General features: G+C 36.9%; 1 protein-coding gene across 11 annotated transcripts in view; it reads left to right on the top strand.

The window, feature by feature from the left end:
• Positions 1 to 25,074, top strand: part of LOC131039974 (protein PIN-LIKES 6) — a 155,379-nt gene that overhangs the window by 6,115 nt on the left and 124,190 nt on the right. The window lies entirely within an intron of this gene.

Raw genomic sequence — 25,074 nt, 5'->3', positions numbered from 1 at the left:
GATGCTGATTACAAATCTGAATATAAATCTGATTTTTATGGCAAACCTGAAGCAAGGATGAGGCTGTCCCAAATGTCTCAAATAATTCCTTAAATCACCTCCAAAGGTTAGCGCTAGGTCTCCAACGTAAGTGCTCAAACTCTTTGTACAATTTAACAATGAAGTTCTATCAAACCCTTTCTCAACAAATCCAAACCCTCCTGAACTGAAGTCTGATATAAATTTTGGCAGATGAAACACAAATCTGAATGATGACAGATGCCAACAATCACATAAAACCCTTTCAAAACATGGCATTCACCTCCAAACCCTATTAGAGTATTCGGGTATTTACTTGATTAATTAAACAATATTTGTTTAATTATTCAAGTTCCCTTTATCTCTTTTACACTTAAGCTAACTTTAGGTGCATAATAATTCATTCTTTTATTAATTATTATGTGCAAACCTGGGTTTTCCTTTTTAGGGTTTTTTGACCTATCAAAGGTTGAGTTCTTTCATTTCATTGTAAGAAAAAAGATTATTACATTACACTTTTGTGAATATCGAGCTCTCTCTTTTTGAGCATATTTTCTGTGTATTTGTTTCCTCTGTGATTTGCTTCCTTGCTTCTCCTTGTAACAGGTTTTTCAGCTTGCAGAGATCATTTGAGCTCCTATGGTGTTGTATTTTCTCAACTCCAATATGGTATCAGATCCGAACTGCACTCTTCCTTAATTAGCATAAGATAAAACAGAGCATGCACTTGTTCTCCGTAAATCAGGGCACACACAACAAGAGAACTGAACTTGCATGTTGCGCTAACACCCCCCCTAAGTCTAACTAAGGAGACTAAGTCTAATGAAAGGAAAGAGGAAAGAGGGAAAACCTAGTGGGAATAAAACCCCCCCTCAAAATTGCAAGAGATGCAACTATATGAAGTGCAAAAGAATATCCTTTGAGATACAAGAAAAGTGTGAACAACTGTCGAATGATGACCGCTAGAGTGCTGAATGAAGAACCTCCTCACAAGCCAAGATGATGATCAAGATCAAGAATCTGCATGAGTGCCCTACTCGAACAATAATCAGATGGAAAAAAAAGGCAAAACATCCGACATTCGAAGATGCACGTGGCACATGAATCTGCACGAGTCATCAACTCTTCAGGCTTTGGTGTTTTCATGCCATCTGTATCTTCGATTTCAATTGTTTGTCTTTGTTTGCCTTCTAATTTGAGTAGTGTCATTTGAGGGCACTCATACAGATTACAGTCTTCTCTACCTGGTCATGTTCTATTCCAGTGGAGGTTCTTCAGATCAGCAATTATTCTTTGACAGTGTTTGCAGGTTCTTCATGCTTCAGTGGTGTTCTTTTCCATCTCTTTTTGGAGTAGAGTTTTTTCCCACATGGTTTTCTCTATTTCTCCAGTTCATAGAGATTTCATTGTATTTGGGTACTTGATCAGGCCTTGTTGTCGAGACCCATCTTTCCTGCTTTCTTTAGTTGTTCTAGGTTTTAGCTTCTCCCTAAGTCTAGCTTAAGGGGGGGTGCTAGAGTATTCAGGTATTTACTTGATTAATTAAACAATATTTGTTTAATTATTTAAGTTCCCTTTATCTCTTTTACACTTAAGCTAACATTAGGTGCATAATAATTAATTCTTTTATTAATTATTATGTGCAAACCTAGGTTTTCCTTTTTAGGGTTTCTTGACCTATTAAAGGTTGAGTTCTTTCTTTTCATTGTAAGAAGAAGATTATTACATTACACTTTTGTGAATATTGAGCTCTCTTTTTTTGAGCATATTTTCTGTGTATTTGTTTCTTCTGTGATTTGCTTCCTTGCTTCTCCTTGTAACAGGTTATTCAGCTTGCAGAGATCATTTGAGCTCCTGTGGTGTTGTATTTTCTCAACTCCAATAAACCCTAGTCATCAAAGCTATTATGAAAATATCGCAAATAAGCTTCCAAATCTGAAGCAATATGTCTTCACCCTGTCAAACCCTCCAAAGAAATTTCCAGTTGAAACCTCCAACAATCTGATAATCCAAACTTTTGAGAAACTCCAAGGGATTCTGTCCTCAGATTTCCAAAGCTCTAAAGCTTCTTAGAGAGAAATAAAATAAGCCAAGTATATGCAAATGAGCTCCAAATGAGCCCTTTTATAATTCTCCAAGGTAGCTTTTGGAAAACCCATTTAATTTTCCGTCTCTTTTAATTTTCATTTTTACTTGCAATTGAAAATATTAAAATAATAATAAAGTGACCCCTTATATAATTTTAATTAGCATATAGTCACGTTATGAATTAATTTTTATATTCACCTTATATCTCCCTATATTGGCACCCCCTTTATGGCTTCTAATTAATTAGTTTATGAGATAATATATTTAACTCTTTCAACCCTTTATAACTCCTCACAAAGTCATTGAATATAATTAATAATATTAAAGTCAATCCTTGATAAGACATTAATAAATTAAATTAAATCAGTAAACTCTGATAAATGCCAATAACAATTCATGAGAGTAATCCTGTCAACTTCCCAGACATAGCCATGATGCCCACTAATCATCCTGTGACTTGCTATAAATAGTAAGTATGATTCAAACGTCCAAGCGACTTACTAAAAATAGTAAGTGTGCATCAAAAGGCTCTAAATGATCTCAGGAAGGCGTACTGCAAATAAATTGGGACACTGAGCTGAAGAACATTGAGACAAGCATCAAAAGGTCAGCTAAAGAGCTATAGAACACCCTCAGAAGAGTTCCCTGATAACCATGTTAGCCTATGGGGACCAAAGTCATAGGCTAACTTCTAGAAATAGTTGATGCTTAAAAAGGGGACATTACAGTTTTCTATGTCTGGGTGATCATAGGGCTAACTTCTAGAAATAGTTGTTTCTCTATTTTTATTCCAATGAGAAGTCCTGTTGGTTATTGTTTCTAGACTTTTGAACCGTTTTCCAAGGGCTATTATTAGAGCACTTAGGACTAGAAGTACCTACTAATTTACAGTCTCAAAGGTTACTTTTGATTTGTTTTCTTATGGTGACTTCCTCTATGTCTGTTTTCTGCACAAAGACATCTTTTACAATATATGTCATGGTTTGTTATTACCATAGCCAACTCAAGCTAAAGTGAACATTAGTGGATAACTAATTTCTGCATACAATTGAATCTGAGGACATCAATAGTACATCAACATTAATTAATACTTTAATGGTGTTTCTCGAGTTTTGGGGATGGCAATTATTTTTTCCTGGTCAATAAATTATGTCAAGAGGCGAAATTGCAGTCGTAGTGGGAAGGAGAAGCTTCTAATGTCATGACTGGGAAAGAAAAGACATTCATTTTTTTAAGTTATTGATCTTGGTACAGGTTTGGGTTCAAATGAGGAGGTTTGGTTTGTGGGTTTAGTTAATTTTTTTTGGGTTTGAGTTTGTTTTGGATTTGTACAATTGAATTTGAGGACATCAATAATACATCAACCTTAGCTAATACTTTAATGGTGTTTCTCAAGTTTTGGGATAGAGGGATTGAGTTTGGGGATGACAATTTTTTTCTAGATCAATAAATTATGTCAAAATGTGAACTTGTAGTGGCAGCGGGGAGGAGAAGCTTCTAATGTCATGACTGTGAAAGAAAAGACATTCATTTTTTTAGTTATTGATCTTGGTACAGGTTTGGGTTCAAATTCAGAGGTTTGGTTCGTGGGTTTAGTCAATTATTTTGGGTTTGAGTTTGTTCATAAAAAATCATAATTTTAAGTGTCACCAATCAGCCATCATTGATCAAACATTAGTGTCGTATGTGTCTTTAAAAATATCATTATCATCCATATTAGATGATATAGGGATTGGTATATTAGAAGAACCACAAATAAATGTGATTACAATACATTCACTTCCATTCTCCTCTTTGCCTCCAACATGGCAACTCTTGTGTACCTGTGAACAACCTCCTTATGCCTCCCACTTGTCCTTGTTTCTAAAGAGTAACTCTACGTTCAACTGTTCCTCCTATTTTCTACATCCAACGAGCTGCTTATCAATAATGAAAAGAGCTCCAAAACCACCAAATAAGGCATCCAAAGAAGGCTCTTCATTCCAAACATCCCCAACTCTTGAATTACCTCCATGGAAGTTGAAAGATCATTGATTTTGGCTCCAATAAATTCCCTCCAACTTGGGAGTCCAAACATGGAAGATAAACATTTACATTAAGTGCAATAAATGATGGAACACCAACAAACACCTATTTCCTTTTGCAAGTGCTCACTTGGAGAATCCCAAAGGTCACTCATTTGTCCTCTTCCCATGTGATTAATTATCCCATTCTAAAGGTCCACATGTGGGGAAAACAATATTAAATAAGTAGGTTCACAACCCACTTTAACCGCTGCTGGTTGAACCCATCATCCCTTATGAATGTATTACAAACAATAGTAAGAATAAATATTACAAAATATTTTCCCAATGCACCCTAAGTGCCTTAAGACACTTTTTGAGGATGTTGGAACCATCTTAGAATTTACAAGGTAGATGGTACCTTAATCGTAACACATTAAATATGAGCATCAATAAAGTTATTGGAGTGTACAAAACCCATGAACTTGAGTTCAACTACATCCCTCATTTTAGGATAAATGAAGAGTCTATGAAGCATTGCCTTGTACCCTTTGTTGACTTTGAGATCTCTATATGGTGTTGTAGGCATCTAAAAATGGTTAATACTTGTGGCGTTGTACTTTCACATGTCCTTGTGACCTTATTTTAGGGTTTTCGCATCTTATTAACATTTCTTCTATGTCGCACACTTGATCTTTATCATTTGTCGACATCTTGTCAATCTTGAACATTTCTTTCCTCTTCGATTGCGTTTCTAGCATTTTCAATTAGGTCTTGTCAACATCATCTGCGACTTGCAAGCTTTGGTTGTGATCAATCTTATCATGTCAATTGGACATTGTCAATCTTAATTGATGTCGGATTAGGGTTTTCGTCCTCAATCTTTATCATTATCAATCATCTTTGATCAACTATCAATCATTTTGGATCCCTTGTCAATCATCATTTTGTCAATCACTTAGGAATTTGCGACCAATTTGTCATTGGTCTTTTGTCATTAGACCTTCATCAAGTCGACCTTTTATCAATCTTTGATCAATTTGTCATCGGTCTCAATCAATCATCATTTCTCGTCAATTTTGGATCGATTAGTCATTGATCCTTATCAATTATTCTCTATCAATTTGATTCCCTTTGTCAATTATTGATCAATTTGTCATTGATCTTTGTCAGTCAATATCAGTCTTTTATCAATCATCAAGTCTTCATCATTTAATCATGATCGACTGTAATGTCCCTACTAGTTAGGGATCACTATCCTGCAAAACAGATTGTTAGAATATGACAGATATATATATATATATAATTTAATTTGCCAAAAATACTTAATTAACATAATCACAATTTTCATCTATTAAAAAGGATACGAATGCCATACGGCAATATGTCATTAGGTGGCTATGAGGCTCGCCTTCTTGGAACCCATCTTGGTTCCAAGCCGTCTAGGAATCGAAGGTGAATCCGATTCCTGTCTTGAATGTAATTTCTTACATCCAAGCCCTCCAAGAAATCGAAGGTTAATTCGATTCCTGTCTTGGGTGTAGTTTCTTACATCCAAGCCCTCTAGGAAATCGAAGGTGAATCCGATTCCTATCTTGAATATAATTTCTTACATCCAAGCCCTCCAGGAAATCGAAGGTTAATTCGATACCTGTCTTGGGTGTTACACCCAAGCCATCCAAGGAAGACCTTATGTCCATTCCTTGCCTTGGGTGATGCATCCCATCATCCAAGTCCTTAGAGTGGACCAGCCAGATCCGCCTCTTCTTGGTTGAACTTAGTCAACCAAGCCATACATATGCATATAGATATTCAGTATATACTGCCCTAGGGATTATCATAATCCCTCCCTTAGACTAAGGGAGTTTCCTCCCTATAGCCTCCATCATGTGATAACATTTATAATATATTTTTGCCTTTTATTACTATTTTCTATTCCTTATTCCATATGTAAATATTCCTGATTCAACATGTATTTTCTACATATATTCCTTAAAAATGTTCATTAACCCATATTCACATATATTCCTACTAAGCATTGACATATATTCGTTAGCGTATGTTAGTACAAGTTCACTAACATACGCTTTATACTTATTCCTTAATACCTGAAATCCATTCATTGATGTGTTCATTAAAACATTTATTATCATAAATAATATATATATATTAATTACATTTATTACCTTCCTTCATTACCTATCTATTAGAATAATCATTCATTAATGCATTTATTATAATATTAATTATTTACATCCATTAAAATATACAATAATTAACATTACATATACCTTACCTATATTCAATGATATATATATTACATATTAACTAATTACATTCCTTAGTACCTGGTAATATGTTACCCCTTACCTATTTGCCCGCAGCAGAAGTCCCGTTCTTTGAATATCTCCACCGCTCTACCTCCCGTCCTCCTTCTCTTTTCTCACTACTGCGGTTTCCTCCCCTTAATACCCCGCGAAGGGTTGTACCCCTCCACGGTCCCTTTCTGCATGAGCGGGTGCGGTAAGGATTGGTAATGACAAGTTTTGCCCCTTCTTCTAATTCAATGGAATACTCAAATCCCCTTTTTGGGGGTAAGCTTGGAGGAATGTCTTCGAAGACTTTTTTGTGTCTCTTAAGGATGGGTTGTATATCATTCTGAATGATTTGACCTTCGGTTTGAGATTTATCCAAGATCATACATTGGGCGACCCACTCTCCTTGATCATGTCTAAGGATTTTCTCCATTTTATTGCATGATACTATCTTTGGAGAGCCGTCGGGAATTCCCTTTAATGTTATCTCCCTCCCTTCATGTTGGAAGCATATCTCCCGATTTGGACTATCCATGGTGAATCGTCCCAATGAGTTTATCCACGACATCCCCAAAATGATGTCATTCTCTAGGTTCACCACGAATAAGTTCCTCGTAATTGTATGTCCCCCTAGGGTGACTTCCAATTGAGGTATAACTTTAGTGCACTTGTCTATGACTCCATTGCCCATGATCACTTCAAACCCTCCGAACTCTTGGGTTTTTAACTTTCTCTTCGCTGCCAAGTGTTTGCTGATGAAGTCATGTGATGCTCCTGTGTCAACTAATGCAATTACCTTTTGTCCTTTGATAGTTCCTTTGAGCTTGAAGCATATATTTTCACTCCCTTGAGTGATGACTGCCAAGGTACTGGGTTCATTGTTTTCAAATCTGGCTCTTTTGTAGGGTCTTTTCTCATCCTGTATTTCTTTGGTGTTGTTTAACTGTCCTCTTTTACATTCATGGCCTCTCCCCCCAGGAGCCTTGCATTTGAAACATAACCCTTTCTCCACGAGTTCTTCTCTCTCCTTACATTGGTGATTGAAACTCCAAGGTTTCTTGCACAAGCAGCAAGGCTTTTCCCGACGGTCCCTCTGGGGTCCTTCATTCCTATGTGGTGTTTTGGTTGAGGTATTCTTGGGAGTACTAAATTCAACCATCCTTGTTTTCTTGAGGGCTTCTCCTAAATTCTGGGGTTCCAGGGGTTCTACAAAATTTTTAATAGAGTCTTTCAGGCCTTCTAAAAACATGTAGGTAAGCCTTCTCTGAGATAGGTCAGGGACCATTACTGACAAGTTTTGGAATTGGTCTATATAGTCTTCAATGGTTCCTATTTGCTTAAGGTGTGTTAACTCTTGGAAGTACCATTTGGAGTTTTCTGGTCAAATCGGCTGATGAGCTTTTGGGTAAACTCATTGTAGGTGGAGACATTTTTGTGTCCTAGGGTAATGAGACCGTTATGCCACCAATTATGGGCTGCTCCGGTTAAATGTAGTATGGCAAACTTTATAGCATCTCCTTCAGTCATGGGGCTGTATGAGAGGTATGTGTCTATTTTTTGTACCCAAGCTTGGGCGACATCCTTCCCTGACCCATCAAAGCATTGTAGGGACATTTTGTTGACTTTAGCTTTGAGGTCATTTCCCATAGGTTTTCTCCTTCTACCTTCACTAGTTTTGGATTCACAAAAGTCTCTGAAGGACACCACCCTTTGAACTTCTGGCTCTAATCTGGCATAAATTTGGGCGATTTCTTCCATCCCAAGTGTGGCTGGCTCCTCTTCCTCCCTCCCATGTTCCTCTCTAGGGAGAAATTCGGGAATTGTTTGTCTAGAACTCTGAGGAGATCGTTCGTTATCGGCGTGATTAGAGTGTGTCTCTCTTCTATGGTTTGGCATATCTCTATTGTTGTTGTTTGTACTTTGGAGGATTAATTGGCTCATTCTTTCGAATTTCTCATTGGTTTGTTCCATGAACGTTTGAAGTTGTTTGGCCAATTGATCGGCCATTGCTTTCACGCCTTTCTTTCTCTGATATGTGATCATAACCTAAGAACCTTTCCCACAGTTTGGCAGGATTATGCTCTGATACCATTGTAATGTCCCTACTAGTTAGGGATCACTATCCTGCAAAACAGATTGTTAGAATACGACAAATATATATATATATATATATATACATAATTTAATTTGCCAAAAATACTTAATTAACATAATCACAATTTTCATCTATTAAAAAGGATATGAATGCCATACGGCAATATGTCATTAGGTGGCCGTGAGGCTCGCCTTCTTGGAACCCATCTTGGTTCCAAGCCCTCCAGGAAATCGAAGGTGAATCCGATTCCTGTCTTGAATGTAATTTCTTACATCCAAGCCCTCCAGGAAATCGAAGGTTAATTCGATTCCTGTCTTGGGTGTAATTTCTTACATCGACCCTATATCAGTTGCTTTAGTCTTGTCATGACCTAATTGATATCCTTTCATTTCTAATCTATCTCCTAGGGTTTTGTGATTTAATGATTTAATCCTAATTAACATTCCCCTCTAGGTTAAATAAATCAATTTATTTATCCTAGGTCTCTCTTGTAACAATTAAATATTTCATTTAATTGGCTAATTATGTCCTCTTTGTGAATTAATTAATAAATGATTATTTATTAATTAATCTCACCTAATTTCTATTTCCTCATTTATAATTTTTCTAATTTCCTAATTATTCTTTTCCACCTAATTTGCTAACTTTCCAATTTAATTTCCACTAATTATTCTCTTTTAGTTGCTCCTATTTTTGTGCTTTCTTTGTCATAAGTTGGAAGCATGATTCTCTCATTCGTCATAAGTGTTGACATAGCAACATGTCATAGCTCTTGACATAGCAACTTGTCCTCACACCATGCATGGGAAATCTGTCATAGGCGTGACATAGAAGGTGTCATAACCCTTCCCTTTTCGAATCATTGTGCCAATTTCGAATGAAATTGCTTTTCTCATCCTCTTTCATGCTAATTTCATCCTTTCGTCAATTTGTCTATAAATTGGTCTCTTTCTCAATCGTTTTTGAACCACATCTCAAGTATCCTCACGCTGACGATTTTCCTATTATCTTGCTTCTATTACACTTGCATTTTGTAGGTGAGATCCACAACGCATTTGGAGGAAAAAGAGAAACAATGGAGGTCAAGGAAGGAGATTTTTACATGTGGTTTGCGCTTTTGTTTTGAAATCTTGTCTTTCCTTCTTTCATTGAATGTATTAGGATTAATTTCTTAGCTTGTTATGTTTTGTGGTTGTGTAACTTAGGCTTTGATATGTTATTCTAAATTCCTAGTTACAGGTGCAATCCTTGGCATTGAAAGGATCTCAACGCTATAATATTTGAGACTCAATGCAAAGGAAACATGTAGTGCGGTGGTCATTGTTCCATATCTTTTCAATATTTTTTTGTTACAAACTTTATTTTGGCATGGAAATTGAAAGGGAATGTGTAAACAAGAAAATTATGTTGAATCAAAAGAAATTTATTTTGACTATAATGTAAGAATGCAAGCCTATTAATATTCCTATTGCCGTTGGTTTAAATTTATCTATACAACAATGCCCCAAGGAACAAGAGGATATTGTGGACTTGGCTCATGTTCCTTATTCAAGTCTCGATGGAAATCTTATGTATGCTATGGTCTATATTAGAGCAGACATTGTCTATTCGCATCAAATCCAAGGAAACAACATTGGAATATTGTAAAGAGGTTCCTTAATATTTGCTTGGCACTTCAAAATATGTGGTCTTCTACCAAGAAATACCTAACATGAATATGTTAGCATACGTACAATTTTTTTATTGATGTTGACTAAGTTGGAGATATTGATTGTTGAAGATCTACAAGTGGTATGTGTTTAATTTGTTTGGTGGAGTAATCAGTTGGATCAACAAGAGAGGAATCTTTGCATTGCCAACTGAAAAGTTGTGTACACAACATCAATAAGGAAGTAGCATGGTTATGGAGGTTGTGTTAGGTATGAATTTCAGAGAAAATTGTAATTTTGAATCGTGATAATCAAAGTGCATTTTCTTTGGCAAAGAACCTTATTTATAATGCTTAAAGGAAGCATATTATTGTGAAAATTTATTATGTTAGAAACATGGCTGAAGAAAAAAGGGTGTTGTTGGAGAAGATTGATGCCTTGGAGAATGTTGCCAAATCACTGACAAAGCCTATTAATACTGAAATTTTCCTGGTGTTGGAAATCAATGGACTTTGTGTATAATTTATGTATGCACGACCTTCTATGCAAAGTATTCAACAAGTGGGAGATTTGATACATATGTGCTGAATATTTTGCATGTTTTATACCCCTTTGTACACAGTGCCACAATTTCAACGTAAATATCACATAAGTTTGCAATTTTAAAATTTGAAAAATTCATGTCTTTTAAGAGTTCATGAGTTGACAACATGGATGTCAGATATTTTCTCAAGAACTGAATCCATTAGAGATATGCAAAGTTTTTTGCACACTAGTAGAGTTAAAGGATGCATAAAGAAGAAGACAACAGCGACACAATGAAAAGATAAGCATATAAATTTGAATGCAAAATTGACAACAACATAAAAAAGGAGAAGAATTAACAAGGTAAAAGAGGATTTTTTTTTGCATCGAGTACTTAACATGTTGATTCCCCTTAAATGTTTTTGCACCATATAGGTTCTCCTTTACGACCCATGATCTTATACCCATTGTATTTTAATATAGCTTCATAGTTTCCTATACTATAATGTCCCCTAATTAGTTATACTCTAAATTAACTTAAATTTGCCCAAATCTGAAACAGGTAATTAAGTTTTAAGGGAGTACCTTTGTATACTGTTTTCCTGCAACACAAAATTAGAGAACATATATGTAGTAACTGTAATACTTATAAACTAAAACATGTACTAATGAATTAGATTCAGTGATACAATTTTTTAGTGTATTAATTACCATTAGTATTATATTTGTTAGATAAAATCAGATTGGAGGTTAGTTGCCATTCTTTACTATCCAATCTTTAGTGCACTATGGTAGGCTAGCTGGATAGGGTGTCCAAGAGACCCTCCACCCTAGGCCCAAGAGTAGAAGCTACATCCCTCTTGGATCCATGTGGCAAGTGTTAAGCATCCATTATGGAGTAGCATTCCTAGTGAGGTGTCCTATCGCCATTCCCCCTCATCACAACCACCGCCCCTCTTAAGCCCAAGAGTAGATGCTTCATCCCTCTTAGCTCCATGTGACAGGGATTAGGCATCCATCATGGAGTGGCGTACCTAAGAGAGGGTCCCATATTAAGCAGTAATATGCAGTCGACATGATTAATCAATTAAACAATCTCATATAGATTATAAGTTCCATTGTAGAGTTATATCAGTTTACTGTTAGTCTCATCATATTTATCATAGCCTTAATTATCAATGTTAGCTTAGATTACTGTGTTATATCATGTAATGTCCCCTTCTCGATGATGTACTTTTAGTGGTCCATTGGCCTATTCCTGAGATCCATAGGCTATGTGGAATGAAGAATTAGGGTTTCAAACATTGATGAGGCAAAAAATTACTATTTTTAGTAAGTTAGGGGTTGGCTGTTTTGATGATACTGTCCTACTGAGCTTTCCATACTCTGTCACTAGGTGCGAAGATCATACTTTTCGGAGCAGTAGTTCTTGACTTACTATTTTTAGTAAGTGGCAGTATGGAGTATTTCTATTTTTGGCAGTGGATAGGGTCCTAGTCTTGCAACAGTTCTTTGGTCTTCTTCACTCCGCTTCATCCTGGTTTCTGTTAATGATCAGCATGGGAGTCCTAAGTAATTTAATTAAATATTATATCCTTGTCAAAGGTTTAATATTTAAATATTTGCAGTTACTGATTAATTGTGGAGATGACTTAGGGAAAAATTAATGAAGTAATATTCATTTGATTATCTCCTAAGTCAGAGGGCAAATTTGTGGGGGCCATTTAGAGGATTAAAACATATTTGGCCTAATGTTTTTTATTGCAAAAATGATGCCACCATGAGGAAGTTTGAACTTACCTAGGAAAGGTAAGTGGGTGCCAAGTTAGTGGGGAGACATAAGGTGAAATGAAATTGAATTTGAGAGAAGTTGGCGCCATTTGCATTTGCATTTGGGAAGGCGTGGAGTTATAAATATGAGCCTTGGGTTCTCATTCTGGACATCTTGAAAATTTGCATTGTTATGTTGCCGGATTGGCATTAGAACTTTGAGGCTTTGGAGTGCGACTCCCTAGTGCTTTCTAGTTTCGTACTTGAAATATAGTACCTAGTTGTGTGCTGTAATCTACCATACTTTTAGTGCATATCTTAGTCCTTTTGGTGTTTGGAGCGATTTTTGGAGTTGCTGGTTTACCTGTGGCTGAAGCACATTTTTTATCACACCTCTTTGCCTGAGTGTCTGGTCATTCTGGGTGCCAGCTCATTCATCCTTCCTGCTACTGGTGATTCATACTGTAAGTTTTTAGCACCTTGCATTGAGTATGGATTTTAATATTGCAAATCGAAATTATTTGGTTAGGCGTGGGTTTTAGAAGGTGCATTGGGATGCATGCCAAATAAATGAGGGTGTTTTAATTGCGTACTTCTGGTTTGTCCTCATCGCTACTGGTCTAGTGTTGGTTTGGGTTTGATTTTGGGTGAATTGGGTGAGTATTGAGAGAGATATGAGTGATTTAGTGGGTTTACAGGCTGCTGGTTATGCATTTCCAGTCTGCAATTTTGATGTTAGCCGAGTTTCATGCTTATTATCTTTTATGTTCAACATTATTCTTCTACTCTCACTCTCTCTGTTATTGTAAGGTTAAGTAGTAGTACTACTAACCCATTCTGGCTTGTAATCTCTCAACCCGCTGCATAAGTGGTTGAGTGATGATTGGTTATAATGGTCCTCCCGCTGCATAAGCGGTCGAGTTGAGTATTTGTAATTCAGTCCTCCCACTGAAATACTGCGGTTGAGTGATTTGTGTTTGTTGTATGGTTCTCTTGGCTGGTTCACCGCCAAGTCTCTTGCTTTTCCGTTGGATAAGCAGAAGGGGCTGGCTTGCCGCCCAGTATTGTATCTACTTTATCAGTTCAGCAAATTTGTGATCTAACGATCCCCTCTTCACCGTATGCTCTCACCTTCCCACATTGGGCACTTGGTAATCAGAAAGTGGAATGGTTGCTTTTTCAACAAGTTTTGAGTTTATGCTTTCTAACCTTAACGGGTATATGTTGGTTGATGATTCTTATTGGTCTTAAAAAACAAAGCAAAAAAAAATCCAGGATATTACATATCACTCTCTAATAATCTTTAGATTACACTTATTATCAGCTTTTTAATAAACCAGATTCATTCCATTATATTATATTACCATATTTTAATGTTGACAGCATTATAGAGTTCATCTTCATCACACTCGTATTCCTCATTATGACATTATATTTGATTATGTTCATTAACTGATTTAAGTATTAAATTATATTTATTGATCATTTATCAGATGATTGATTGCATTATTGAACCATATTTACTGTGAATGATCATTCACCAGATGATCGTTTGCATTATCAGATTGTAGTAATTGTGTCATTATGTTCATTTATTCCAGGTAAAACTAGGGTAATGTAGAGTTTGTACCTTTGCTGAGTGTCCTGTGTGCATGTCTGATGGAGCAATTTCTTTGTCGATCCTTTTTCCTTTTTTCCTTCCTATCTTGCTAGTAGTCTGAATGGTCTTCCTCTATCTTTTATATATGAAATTATGTATGACACCAAGAACAGAGATGCTACTGCCTGTAACTTAATAACCCTTCTGATCTGATCCAATCCATGGTGATGTTGCTGGATGCTTTGATTCCTTTCCTTTATATCTCTCAATGTGAGGGAGAGGTCACACCTCTTCATCATGCATGCCCTTTGGCAAGAGACACACCCTTTCACCATTAGTACCTTTTGAAACTCTTCATTATTTCTGCCCTTTGAAAGGGACATAACCTTTCATAATCAGGTCTGCACTACTTATTTAAATCAGATTAGCACTTCTCATTTCCAAATTATCCACCTCTCAAATAAGGTTCTCTTCTCCCTTTAATATCTTATTGTTGAGGGAGTCACAACTTTTCCTTCCATGTCTTTTGACCATTCATTAACTTAATTAAATTTTAATTAATTATATTTAATTATATTCTTTAATATTTTAATTTAATTTTTAATATTTAAATTTTATTATTATTTATTATTAAATTCTATTTGAAAGGGGGGAGATTACATATACTGTTGTGCCTATAAATACATAAATATTTATAATGCCTAAAGACAAGTGTGAAATGTCTTATTGTATTGTAAGTGCTTTAGTTAATATTGTGTGTGAATGCTGCTCTTGTCGGATATTTTTTTCACGAAAGGGTTTCCTGGGGTAAATTCTATAGTTTTTCTTTTTAAAAAAGAGGGGTAAATGCTTTTCACCTGGAGTTATGAACTGGTGAGGTCACAAATGGGGGACCTCATCCCCATTTAAACATTGATTAATAGCACCCCAACGGGGTTTGAACCTTGATGGCAAGAACAACAACACAACAACTTAATCAACACAAAATGCCAATGCTGGCAGGTAAATTCTCTAGCTATATTATGAGTGTGCCATTATTTCTTTATACTACATTTCAGATTTTGTCAGCATTGCTTCTCCTACAAAGGTTTATTAGTATTATTTGTCTTCAAAATAGTGGTTAGTGATGGAATTTGGCTTGTGGCATGTAATGTCCCCTTCTTAGTGATTTGCATTCAGTGGTCCATTGGCCTATTCCGGAGACCTGTAGGCTAATTGGAAAGGAGAATTAGGGTTTCCAACTTTTGTGGAGTTCTGCACGAGCTTTCTAGGGTTTGTCAGGAGGGAATTCTTTAGTTCTTCTTATGGTTTCCTTCTGGGTTTTCCATGAACTCTAGGGTGGCATAACATGCATTTGTTTTTTTGGTGAAGTCAGAACTTACTATTTTTAGTAAGTTAGCGTTTGGCTGTTTGGTTGATGCAGTTCTACTGAGCTTTCCAAGCTCTTTCTCTAGGAGCGAAGATTATGTTTTTCGGAGCAGTATTTCCTGACTTACTATTTTTAGTAAATGGTTGTGTTGAGCATTTCTATTTTTAGCAGTCTCGGACAAGGTTCTGACTCAACACAATTCAGTGGTCTTCATCGCACAGCTTCATCCTTGATTTTGGTATTAATCAGTATTGGAGTTATAAGTTATTTAATTAAATATTAATTCCTTATCCTAAGGTTTCATAATTAATTATTTTATTACTGATTAATCGTGTTTTGGGTGACTTAGGGAAAAGGATAAATATATGCTACTAATATCATTATTTCCCTTAGTCAGGCGGCGCTGAGAATGATTAAACATGTCATGTTCATATTGTTTTAATATTGCAAGTTGTTCACCTAGCAAAAGTTCGAACTTTGCCTAGGGAGTTGGAAATAAGTGGACGCCATTTTGAAGGGACATGTTTAATTAAATTCAAATGTGTTGGGTGCATTGGAGGACATGTAATTTGGGCAAATTTGTGTGCATTTGCATTTGAATTTAGTGGAGCAAGAAGTTATAAATAAGAGCCTTGGGCTCTCTTTTTGGATCATCTTTGAAAATTGCATCGTTATGCTGCCAGTTTGGCTACTGAAAATCTGAGCTTCGAAGTTGGCTTCCTAGCTGAGTCTCAGTTTTGTGCTTGCAATATAGTACCTAGCTGTGCCCTTGTGTTCCCATTGTAGATTGGTTATTGAGTTGCAGATTATGGAGTGATTGATGTTGGATTTGATTGTTTCTGGTTGCTGGTCGCGGGGCTGCTGAAAGTGAAATTTGCTCATACCTCTCAACCAAGCGACTTCATTCATCTGGGTACCGGCTCATTCTTCCTTCCATGCCATGGCGATACAATGTGTGAGTTTCTAGCTATTTTGATTGAGCATTGTTTTAACAGACAAAATCGAACTTCCAGGGTATGGCATTGGTTTTTGCAATTGCCTTGGGATGCATGCCAAATGAATATTGGGTTGTTTGAGTGGTAATTTGGTTGGGATGTTATTGTTAGAGTTATATTGGGAGATTGGGATTGATTTCATGTGATTTGGGTAGAAAATGAATGAGTTATGAGTGTTTTGATGTTTACATAGGCTGCTGAAACTGTACTTTCAGCCTGCAGATCAGTGTAACAGAAAATTACAGTCTTGTTGTAGAAATATGCAATTAATCTTCTCATCTCATCTCTATATTGTAAGGTTGTTTCAGTAGTACTGATCATCCCTTCTTTCTGCTTTCATTTGTAATCCCCATTGCATAAGTGGAAGAGGCTGGCTTGCCGCCTTCTAAGTTTTGTAATTTAGTTTTTTGTAATCAGTCCTCCCGCTGAATAAGTGGTCAAGTGATAAGTGCAATGCTATGGTCCTCCCGCTGAAATATGCGATAGAGTGATTGTTTAATGTAATGTCCTCCTGCTGAAATACGCGGTAGAGTGATTGTACTTCAATTCCTTGTGATTTCCCCTTGGTTGGTTTACCGCCAAGAGTTTGGTTTCTATCCTGTTGGATAAGCAGAAGGGGCTGGCTTGCCACCCATGCATTGTAATTTTCAGTTTGATTATTGTTGTTGACGATCCTCGGAACACCGTATGCTCTCACCCTCCCAGTCTGGGCTCTCGGTGAACAAAAAGTGGAAGGGTTCCCTTTCAGTTGTTTGGTTTATTCCTCTAACCTTAATGGATTATTTGTTGTGGATGAATTGTTATTGGCCTGAAAAACAAAAAAAAAAATTAGTGGGATATTACAGTGGTATCAGAGCCGGTTTTCCTGCCAGCCTGTGTGTTCGGTTGATCAGATCATAAGTTCTTCCTTCCATCCTATTGGGTCATGGTTTGTTGGTTGCATATTAGAGTTTGGAAGAATGTCTACTATAGATAAGTCCATTTGTGAGCTAATGCAAGGATTGATTAATTTGATGAAGGATCCAGATATTAAAATGGGGTTTGTAAAGGTTCTTGCAAATTCCAAACATAAGGAAGAGTCTGAAAACAATTTTTTTAATAAAAAGACAAATGATGGAGTTGGTGTTTTGACACCTAACTTTGAGACAGTGCTTCATGAAGACTCTTTGGTGATGCATGCACCTACCATTGATGAGGTTGTCATTCAAGAAGAAGAAAAAACAATATTTTAGGTTGTGCATGATGAATCTCTTAATGTTTCTTATGGAGCTAGAGACGGTGTTGAATGCACTCATGTGCTTCTAGAGGAAGAGTGGATGAAAATTGAAGATGTTGAACAAGAGGAAAAGGTTAATAGATTGTTGGATGGAGATTTATGTTATGAAGCTGAAAATATTGCAGCTAATGATGAAGTTCCTAATGAACAAGAGGCTGTCCTGTTTTGTGAGTTTAAAATATGCCAAAATGATGACATTCAAGGGGCAGATTTAGAGGACCAATCAGAAATTGCATTTTAGAACAATGGTGTTGAGACTCATATTTTGAAGAATGAGCTTGACCAAATTCTGAAAGTCTTTGAGCAATGTCCTAAATTGGAATTTTCAGATTGAGGACAGTAGGATTGTTGGTTTAAGTTGGACAAAGGAAATACTTTTCAGATTGTTGATAACCTATTGTTTGAGATGGGTAAAGTGAAAACATATGACAATGCACTGTTTGAGTGGGAAGATGGAACATTACTTGGTTCTAGCATTGCTCTTGGTGAGAATAGTAATGTGTGGAAATTAAGAGAAGATTCAAGATCTAAGTTGGATGATACGTGGAGCTATGGTGAGCACTTTTTAATTAAACACAGTAATCAGCTCTTTAGCACTTGGGATCCGGGTATGATGGCACCTAGCGATGACAAGGAACCTCTGTGGGATGAATTTCCCTTTGATCCTGATGAAGCTCAAAAAGCAGATTGTGTTGTAAAGTTAGAGGACCATATGGGTTTTGATGCTGGAAAGTTTAAAGAGATTTTAAAATGCAAATCTGATTCACCTATTGATGAAGTTGGTAGTAAGCAAAAAGTGGAAGATTTAGTAGAATCTGATCCTCTTCATCATATTGAGCAATTGCAGCTAGTTAGTGGAGTTAGACGAGAGTCTTGGAGCAGCTATGGGGGCCGCGTTTGCAAGAAACAAAGTTCTGATTTTTTCTTGTTGCCTATCAGCAGTACACCATCTCTGTATTCTTATTAGTGGGATGGTCAATTCAAGGTGTCTGTTGAAAAAGAAATGCAATCTCTATCCCAATTTGATCACACACATAGTTTGATTGAAGAACTCTATTGGAAGGCTCAAATGGATGAGAGACAGAAAGGGGTTCAGGATGAAGTTACTCTCCCTAATCTGCAACTTATCAAAGACTCTTTGGAAATATTGAAGTTAGATTACATACACTTGTTTAAAGCTCGAGATGATGCCTTTGAACTTGCAAGGAAGACCACTAGTGCATTCCAAGGGGAAGAGAGGAAAGTTGAAGAGCTTACTCTTGAGCTTGAGTCAACAAAGGACATGTTAGGAAATACTCAATTGGCTCTAATGGAGTTAGAAGATCAGTTTGCTGATTTCAAACTTCTCAAGGAGCAAGAGAATACACAAAGCGTTGAAGAAATCGATCAAGTTATTGGTGAACTTGATAGCCTTCAAGAGGAGTTTGATCTTGAGAACTTCACAAGAAAAACAAAGGTTGCATGTGTAGATTCGGATCAGCAAGATGGAAGTCAACAAGAAGAAAGGGATGGCTTCCAAGTTCTTGAAAACCCTCTCTTTGTGATGGATGGTTTCAACATCTTTGGCATCAAGATGTTGTCTAAACACAATTTAGAAGTCATCCAAGGTTTCATCGCAGCAGCAAGGAGTGAAGATTTCAGATTTGTTACTCATGAAGTAGGGGAGAAAGGACCAGAACATGGTGATTGCATGCTTGATAACCCATTTCCTGGGTTGAATAATAATAAGGGTCATACTAGTGCATTTTGGGAGTTGGATTTGAGGACAACATTTGCTCCATACTCCAATTTTGTTAAAGCTTTCATGGTTAAGCTTCAAGGGTTCACTAGAGAAGACACCAATTTCTTAAGTATGCACTTGGTCTTCACTAGTACTTGGGGATGTGTTGAGTTTTCTTTTCAGTGTATTGAAAATGACCTTCAGTTCGGAATCCAAGCTCGAGATCGTCAACCTAGTCTGATCGAGCTTGTTACATGTGGGAAGGACCTTTGGAGGGATAAGGAACAAATTTTCAGTCTTAATGGTGTTGTTCCGTTCTTTACCAGCCATTTGATGGTTCCTTTTGCTCATTAACTAGTGGATTGGAAAGATATTATGAGCAAAAGATGGTTCTCTGTGGAGTTGGAGTCACCAGAGAGGATATTTCCAGCCCTGAATGTGAGCATATGTGTTGTTTTGCATGATGATTTCATATGTGGCAGCAGCTGTTCATCTTCTTGGAAGCTGATTTTTCTAAAATCGGATCTCAAGACAATCATTTCAGACTTGGTGTTGGTGTACTCTTTTTCAGACTTCACAGTCTCTTGGCAGAATTGGTTTATGGTCTCAGATGAGAGGTATGGCGAGTTGGGGCTATCAGTATCTGTATATGGGAAGTGTTTAAGCTTTAACTAATGGTTATTCTTATGCCCTCTCTTCTACTTATGATGGGGACAGCGAGCCTTTGCTTTCTATGTGGGAACTATAAGAGATTTCAGAAGTCTCTGTGGTTGTATCAAAATAATTCAATTGAGGCCTAGTAGATTCATGCAGAGTTATGGGGATGAGGTTGTTGAGCTCTTGCAAAGGATTGTTTTCATCTTTGCAGGGAGATTTGGAGAAGTCACATTTACAGTCATGGCTCTGCTTGACACCTTGGGAAGATATGTTGTGGAGTTTGATCGTGAGTTCAGTAGGGTTTATTTCCTATTGCCAAGGCTTGCGATAGACAGTGGCATTATTGATATTGATTACTCAGAGCTTTATGGGCATGAGATGCTGCATGATATTGATTTCAGTCCTTGAAGGTTTTCCAGTTTGAGTATCATGAATGGTAACATTTTGGAGTTACAAGGGAGGTTAGTGCAGTTTGAGCGTGATGTTTTCCTTGATGTGATCAGAGTGGTGCAACATCAACATGGTGGGTTCTTCTTGAGACAGGCATGGGACCCTGGGATCGTACTAGCTTTGGTGCGGATAAGTTTAAAATTTTCGGGAGTTGTGATGGCATTGCTTGAGGACAAGCAATTTTGGGAAGGGCGGATTGTAATGTCCCCTTCTCAATGATGTGCATTCAGTGGTCCATTGGCCTATTCCGGAGACCTGTAGGCTAATTGGAAAGGAGAATTAGGGTTTCCAACTTTTGTGGAGTTCTGCACGAGCTTTCTAGGGTTTGTCAGGAGGGAATTCTTCAGTTCTGCTTATGGTTTCCTTCTGGGTTTTCCATGAACTCGAGGGTGGCATAACATGCATTTGTTTCTTTGGTGATGTCAAAACTTACTATTTTTAGTAAGTTAGGGTTTGGCTGTTTGGTTGATGCAGTTCTACTGAGCTTTCCAAGCTCTTTCTCTGGGTGTGAAGATTATGTTTTTTGGAGTGGTATTCTTGACTTACTATTTTTAGTAAGTGGTTGTGTTGAGCATTTCTATTTTTAGTAGTCTCGGACAAGGTTCTGACTCAGCACAATTCAGTTGTCTTCATCGCACAACTTCATCCTTGATTTTGGTATTAATTAGTATTGGAGTTATAAGTTATTTAATTAAATATTAATTCCTTGTCCTAAGGTTTGATATTTAATTATTTTATTACTGATTAATCGTGTTTTGGGTGACTTAGGGAAAAGGATAAATATATGCTACTAATATCTTAATTTCCCTTAGTTAGGCGGCACTGAGAATGATTAAACATGTCATGTTCATATTGTTTTAATATTGCAAGTTGTTCACCTAGCAAAAGTTCGAACTTTGCCTAGGGAGTTGGAAATAAGTGGATGCCATTTTGAAGGGACATGTTTAATTAAATTCAAATGTGTTGGGTGCATTGGAGGACATGTAATTTGGGCAAATTTGTGTGCATTTGCATTTGAATTTGGTGGAGCAAGAAGTTATAAATAAGAGCCTTGGGCTCTCTTTTTGGATCATCTTTGAAAATTACATCGTTATGCTGCCGGTTTGGCTACTAAAAATCTGAGCTTCAAAGTTGGCTTCCTAGCTTAGTCTCAGTTTCGTTCTTGCAATATAGTACCTAGCTGTGCCCTTGTGTTCCCATTGTAGATTGGTTATTGAGTTGTAGATTATGGAGTGATTGATGTTGGATTTGATTGTTTCTGGTTGCTGGTCGCGGGACTGCTGAAAGTGAAATTTGCTCATACCTCTCAACCAGGCGACTCCATTCATCTGGGTACCGGCTCTTTCTTCCTTCCATGCCATGGCGATACAATGTGTGAGTTTCTAGCTATTTTGATTGAGCATTGTTTTTAATAGACAAAATCGAACTTCTAGGGTATGGCGTTGGTTTTTGCAATTGCCTTGGGATGCATGCCAAATGAATATTGGGTTGTTTGAGTGGTAATTTGGTTGGAATGTTATTGTTAGAGTTATATTGGGAGATTGGGATTGATTTCATGTGATTCATTTAGAAAATGAATGAGTTATGAGTGTTTTTATGTTTCCATAGGCTGTTGAAACTGTACTTTCACCCTGCAGATCAGTGTAACAGAAAATTACAGTCTTGTTGTAGAAATCTGCAATTAATCTTCTCATCTCATCTCTATATTGTAAGGTTGTTTCAGTAGTACTGATCATCCCTTCTTTCTGCTTTCATTTGTAATCCCCACTGCATAAGTGGAAGAGGCTGGCTTGCCGCCTTCTAAGTTTTGCAATTTAGTTTTTTGTAATCAGTCCTCCCACTGAATAAGTGGTTGAGTGATAAGTGCAATGCTATGGTCCTCCCGCTTAAATATGCGGTAGAGTGATTGTTTAATGTAATATCCTCCCGCTGAAATACGCGGTAGAGTGATTGTACTTCAATTCCTTGTGATTTCCCCTTGGTCGGTTTACCGCCAAGAGTTTGGTTTTTATCTTGCTGGATAATTAGAAGGGGCTGGCTTGCCGCCCATGCATTGTAATTTTCAGTTTGATTATTGTTGCTGACGATCCCCAGAACACCGTATGCTCTCACCCTCCCAGTCTGGGCTCTCGGTGAAAAAAAGGTTGAAGGGTTCCCTTTCAGTTGTTTGGTTTATTCCTCTAACCTTAACGGGTTATTTGTTGTGGATGAATTGTTATTGGCCTAAAAAACAAAAAAAAAATTAGTGGGATATTACATGGCATGAACCTATTATTTTCATGGGGCTTATGAACAATAGTTTTAGGTCATATTTTGAATCTTTTGGTAGTTAATTTGGTAATTCTTATTTCAATAAATCATGAGAGAAAATTTGAATCATTTGAATTTTCGAACATTAATTCTTATTTCAGTAAATCATTTGAGAAAACTTGAATCATTGAAATTTTTAGCATTATAGACTTTCTATAGTTATACTCTACGATTGAACATGAAGAATTATGAAATTGCTAGGAAATTAATGCTATATCTAGGATTAGTTGAGGGAGACAGAAAATTCGAGATTAATTATAGAAGGAGATGAGTAATATGCTAATGGCTAAGACCAAGGAGACTCATAGCTTCATGAGAGAATCCGACTATCTTTGTTTATTGATTTCTCATTTCTCAAGTTGATTAGAGTATTTGAAATTTGATTGGACAAAAGCTCTAGAATTAACTTTCAACATGGTGAAAAATGATGCCTCAATATTGTTTTAAATTTGTAGTACCCTGTCAAAGTTGAAGAAAAGCTTTTGGATATATTAGACTTCATTCTATTCAATTATGCCAAACAATAATTAGGAAGTGCTGTTATGAGTAAAGATGTGTGCCAGGCCTTCTAGGAATAGCAATACGTGATGCAGTAAGTGTATATATCAGTCATTTCAGTGCAACATTGAAATGGTCTAGAACTGATTCTATGATTACAACTAGTCTTATTCATTTGTTTTTGATGTTTAAGTGCATATATGCAACCATGCCTCTCAAGATTGTGTAGCCATTTTCATGGCATGAAATATGCTTGCTGGGGATTTTTTACTAATCACAGATATAAACTAGAAGCCAAACCAAAAGATAATTTATTCCATGATATTCTTTCAAATTACAGGCAGTTTGCTTTTATGTCTGGGGACATGCAACGAGGGTTCTCCAATACAATTTCCATTAAACAAATACTATAGCCAGGGACTGCATTAAATTCCTATGATTAATCAATACAAGTATTGAGCACATGGCATACCAAATATCGCTCCAAAGTCTGGTTACAAATCCTTGACATGTGCTGATAAAATGAGGTGCTAAGAATGGCTGAACACAATATGATTTTCTGATGCTGTTGATGATCTGCTCCTGCTGTTGATGTCTGATCAGCGAATCTGAATCCTTGTTCTGAGCGCTGCAAACCCTTCTAACTGGCTGCGATATCAAACAAACTGATATTGTTGCCTTCCAATCGCCAAATAAACACCTTCAGCCCTAGTGATAAAGCTTTGAACAGATATTTATTGCTTCCAGAATGAATTTGAATGCTGTTGCAGACCTGGGGCTACGTCCAGAACTGCTGGTAACAGGGGTTTCGCCCTGCTTGAAAACTAAATCGCAGAGAACTCATAAATCGATAAAAGAAGACCATATTGAATGATTTCTTTGGTGATTCGACCCCTTAAATAATAACTCCATGCTCTTCCAAAAAGCCATCAATTGCCTCTAGAAGACTCCTTATTAGTGACTTAGGCAAATAATATAAGTTGTATTAATTATTAAATGACCCCCAAGTATGGTCGCCTAGTAGAGAACGTTATAACTTAAAAATGGCCCCAACTTAAGTCATAATGAATAATTAAAATATTTATGCACATTACTTGAGCTTTTTGGCCTTATTTTAATTATTCACTCATTCCTTATTAGATTTTGCCTTAGCTCAAAATTGGGGACATTAATGTTTAGATGTAAGGTTGCTTTCTATTCACGAGTGTTGTGTTGTGGTATTGACCAGGTGTAACAAGGTGAATTGGAGAATAGAATGTAAGGACTATTTTTTTTTTGGTAACCATAGGGTATCCTTGCGACCCAAGCCTAGTGCCCAACCTGCCTTACCTTGGGCTTACTTACTGCCAAGTTGGGGTTCAGGAAGGGGCGAGCTTGAGGCGAGGCTAATCCTTGGGGATGAACCAAGCAGCCCACCTGCCAAGTGCATCAGGTGAAATCTAGGCCTCGGAGTTGAACCTAAAACCAATGGGAGCAAACCCACAGCCCAAGCCAACTCCACTACCCATGCGGGCTAATGTAAGGACTACTTTACTTGAATGGGTTTAATCCCCATTAATAGATAAAAGGGGCTTTCTAGTGACATCAATTCTCTTGATTCTTGAGTCGCTTGCCCCCCTGCCACCCCCTATATACAATTAGAATCGAGGTTAATTTTTGTTGTTGAACTTACCTACCCCAATTACTAGTTATATGCTTAAACCCAAGGATGGATTATTAGCTTGATAATTATAACC

The sequence above is a fragment of the Cryptomeria japonica genome, chromosome 9 (assembly GCF_030272615.1).
Source record: "Cryptomeria japonica chromosome 9, Sugi_1.0, whole genome shotgun sequence".
Lineage (NCBI taxonomy): Eukaryota > Viridiplantae > Streptophyta > Pinopsida > Cupressales > Cupressaceae > Cryptomeria > Cryptomeria japonica.
Note: the sequence above shows the minus strand (reverse complement) of the source record. Positions and strands in the feature narration are given on the sequence as shown.